Consider the following 4,639-nt stretch of genomic DNA (forward strand, 5'->3'; position numbering starts at 1 on the left):
ACAAGGTACCTGTTAGGTGAGCTGTCCTCAGTGTACCAGGACATTCTGCATTTTTTCTCCCACCTCTAGAAGTTTTCTTGGGTATAAAATAACCCTAACAAAAATGACCTGCAGTCAAACTGAGTGTTACAGAGGGGTTGGAGTTTGGTCCTTTTTGATGGCTCCATCTTCCACAACATTTATTTCAACCAAAGGGAAATGTGACTTCAGCAACTGCTACCAAGTCTGTAAGCCTATTTGTTCTTAGTACAAAACAGGGATCTGACCCCTGTAGTCCCAGTGAGTAGGCACTGCCAGTTGTGAGAGGATCACGGACACAGTGAGAGGATCACGCTGTCCCTCTGGGACAGCATGACTTGGTGCAGCAGACCAAATCCTCCTTTGCTTAACTCAGACCCCAATGTCCCGAGCTTATTAATACTTTCTTTCTAACCAATCCTGATACTCTTGGTAGAGTGAAGACCAACTGAAGATTTGTCTCCAGGATGAATGGGGTACATGCCTAACCATTATTCTCTAGCTCACTTTTACACCATATTTTTGTTTGTATGGATGTTATTCCATAAGATTTGGGGAGGTATAGTGGATCCTCATGAGGCGTCCAACCTGGGCAATGTCATTTTCTGTATCCTGCCAGCACATCTCTCAACTCTATTAATAAAACAATTTCTTTTCATGTCACTGGTTTCCTCTGCTGAGTGCTTTGTACATCAGGGTGCTCAAGAAATATTTTTGAATAAAAATATCATCATGCCACCACCCCTACGGAGCAGTCAGTGTCCCTTGCACTGTGAGAGTTATTTTTTGTAAGTAACCTCATGTCATCTTCCCAGCAGCCCTCAGAGTGCCACTGTGTGAATTAGCAAAAGCACCTCCTAAAGCCCTGACTTCATCGCTTCAAATCACTTTTGTTTTAAATAATTAGTGGTGGCCTTGGGGAAGGGGCAGGACTTCTCTATATTAATTTGGTATGGTGTATTAACTCAGAATCGTGTCTAAGACTTTGAAAGGATTCCTTCTCATTCTTTAGCTCTTATCCTAAGGATTATGTCCCCATGCCGCTGCTTCCATTAAACCTGTAATTTCATTTATAGGTCAGTCATCACATTTGTAGTTCTGTTTTTGAACTCTGTCCTTCCACTGCGTGGAAACTTGTTAGGAACAGGGACCGTGCCTGTCTTACTCACAGCTTCACCTGTAGCCCCAAGTGCAGGTCCTGTCACACACCAGTTTTCCTGCAGGTGTTTATTGCATTCATACTTTCCTAGCAAGACTGTATAATGCTGGGAAAAGATTAGATAAGAAATGCAAATTGCTGTACCTGTTTGCCATCATAAAATGAGCTCAATTATTTATCCTTATTAAAGCAAATGTTGTCATTACTCCAGAAAGAAATTTTAGTGGGATTATAATCATTTTCCTATTTTTATCTTCTAAATACAGCTGCATTGTGAGGCCACAGTTTCCATTCCTTCATGTTTCTCCTTTTTCAGGAAAATGACATTATAAAACAATATAAACTATTTCTCAGGGGCTTCTATATTGGGGGTAACCATTATTCACATAAATTTTCAGGCCTTCAATTGTTTTAGATCTTATTTTTCTATATTTTTATGTCCATTCTTCTCTTCTAGTAACTAACATTTCTAGCCAAAATTAACTCTACGGGAGATACTTTTACTCTGACTCAGCATTTTTCCTATTATTTCATGTTATTACATTCTAGAACAGGAATTAATCCCATAATAAGAATTGTGCCACCACACAATAATCCATATTTCTTCATAAGGCTTCGCAATGTCAAAATAAGACAGCTGACATGCCTGTGATAGTAACTCCATACAGGCCTTCTGTTCTGATCTGTTAGTCTCCATTTCTGTAGAAGAAAATGGAAAGGTGTTAGCTTCCTTCTAATTTTTATACCACTTATTAACACATAGTTTCCTATGATGAGAAGTTATTGCTTGGGCCCCCTGGGTTATCTTAACCAAGAACTTTTAAATAGAAACCTGACTTTGATGAGTACTGCTGAGATCATCTCTGACACACTTATATTCATCAGAGATTGTTCGGCAGCAGTATGTAACTAGTGTACAAACAGATATTCAGCTGAGATATTAGACGTGGTCAAACTTACAAAAAAAATAAAAGAACACAGACACTTTTTAGGTGATGTTATTTCCATACAGGGATAGGTTTATTTCCCACATTTTCAGAATACTTTTTTTAAGCATGGGTTCTGTGGGTTTTGGTATCATACCTGGATTCCATCTTAACAGTCTTCTTGTACAAATAGAAAAATAGTTTGGTGCCATATAGCTTACAGAACATCATACATTTTGTACACACAACACCTAGTATTGATTCATATTGTGTTTAAGCAAGCTATAAAAACATTTTTGCAGTTAAATATAATTTTATTTTCAAATATTCATTACCATATTGTTGAGAGGGATGGATGACATGAAAAATGTTTTGTAAATATTTTCTAAAAAATTTTTTTGTATTTTTACTTTTTTTAATTTTAAATTAATATGAGGTTATAATTTTTTAGGTTCATTGTTCTCACTTCCAAGGTAAAGTTCAAGTTGTGGAAGAGTGCCTCACCTAGGGGGCCTGCTGAACCCTGTCACATTATGCACATTAGGTGAGATCTTACCAATCCCCTTGGCTCCTCCATCTTCCCTACTCACTCTTCCCCCTTGATAGCCCATATTAGTATTTTACCATTCATATGGGTGTGTAATTTTTTTTTTGGGGGGGGGCTGGGCTGGGTTTGAACCCACCACATCCAGCGTATGAGGCCAGTGCCCTACTCCTTTTAACCACAGGTCCTGCATGAGGGTGTGTAATTTTTATATATTGCTTTCACATTTGTATTGAATACATTGGATAAGTTTTTTCCATTTTGAGATACTTTACTAAGAAGAATGTGTTCCAACTCCATCCAAGTAAACATAAAAGATGTAAAGTCTCCTTCTCTTTTATGGTGAAATAGTATTCCATGGTGTATGTATGCCACAGTATGTTTATCCATTCATCTGTTGATAGACATTTGGGATGCCTCCACAACTTGGCAAGTATGAATTGAGCTGCAGTAAACATTCTGGTACAAATGTCTTCGTGGTAAAATGATTTTTATTCTTCTGGGTACACACCTAGTAATGGGATTGCAGGATCAAAAAGAAGGATCAAATTTTTGTTGTTTGAGAATTCTCCATCATTCTTTCCATAAAGGTTGTAATAGTTTGTAATCCCACCAGCAGTGTAGAAGTCTTCCCTTCTCTCCACATCCATGCCAGCATCTGCAGCTTTGGGACTTTGTGATGTGAGCTAATCCTTGAAGAGTTAGGTGATATCTCAGAGTGGTTTTGATTTGCATTTCTCTTATGATTAATGATGATGAACATTTTTTCTTGTGTTTGTTGACCATTCATCTGTTCAGAGTAGTTTCTGTTCAAGTCCTTTGCCCACTTAGAAATGGGGTTGTTTGCTCTTTTCTTGTTGATTAATTTGAGTTCTCTGTGGATTCTAGTTATCAGGCCTTTGTGAGATTCATAATGTGCAAAAATCTTATTCCCATTCCAAAAGCTGTCTGTTTACTTTGGTTGTTGTACCCGTAGCTGTAGCTGTACAGAAGATTTTTAGCTCAATCAAATCGGCTATTTATTTTTGATGTTGCTGAAGTTGCCCGGGGGCGGGGGGTGGTGGTGCATTTTCCTATTAAAATCATTTCCCAAGCCAATATATTCAAGTGTTTTCTTGACATTGTCTTGTATAATTTACATGCCCTTCTGTCTTAAATTTAAATTTTTTAGAAGGCAAGAATCAATTTTTGTCAATGATGATAGGTGTGGGCCCAGTTTCAGGCTTCTACATGTTGGCTAACCAGTTCTCCCAGCACAATTTATTGAACAGGGATTTTTTTTCCCAGTGCATGCCTTTGTTAGGCTTATCCAAGATGAAGTGACAAACTGTGGCATGGTTTTCTAGATTTTCTATTCTATTCAACAGATCTACGACTCTATTTTTGTGCCAGTACCATGCTGTTTTGATCACTATAGCCCTGTAATATAACCTCAAGTCTGATAACATGATGGCTCCAGATTTGTTTTTACGTCTAATAGTTGTATTAGCTGTTCAGGTTTTATTCTGGTTCCATATGAAGCAAAGTACTACTTTTTCAAGTTCTTCAAAGTATGAGCTTGGTACTTTGATGGAGATTGTATTAAATCTGTAGATTGCTTTGGGTAGTACGGACATTTTAACAATTCTTTCCAGCCGTGAGCATGGTATGTTCTTCCATTTGTTAATGTCTTTTGCTATTATTTTCCTCATGGTTTTCATAATTCTTTATAGAGATATTTTACACCCTTTGTTACATATATTCCAAGGTATTTCGTCTTCTTTGGAGCTACTATAAAAGGTATAGAGACTTTAATTATATTCTTGGCTCTACTATTGTTAGCACATATGAAGGCTACTGATTTGTCAGTATTAATTTTGTATTCTGAGATGCTGCTGTATTCCTTGATCACTTTTAAGAGCTTTGTATTTGAATGCCTGGTGTTTTCCAGGTATTAGATCATATCATTGGCTAAGAGCAAGAATTTAATCTACTCTGCCTCCATTTGAATGC

The sequence above is a fragment of the Otolemur garnettii genome, unplaced genomic scaffold (assembly GCF_000181295.1).
Source record: "Otolemur garnettii isolate 467f Iridium unplaced genomic scaffold, OtoGar3 scaffold00049, whole genome shotgun sequence".
In the NCBI taxonomy this organism is placed as follows: Eukaryota; Metazoa; Chordata; class Mammalia; order Primates; family Galagidae; genus Otolemur; species Otolemur garnettii.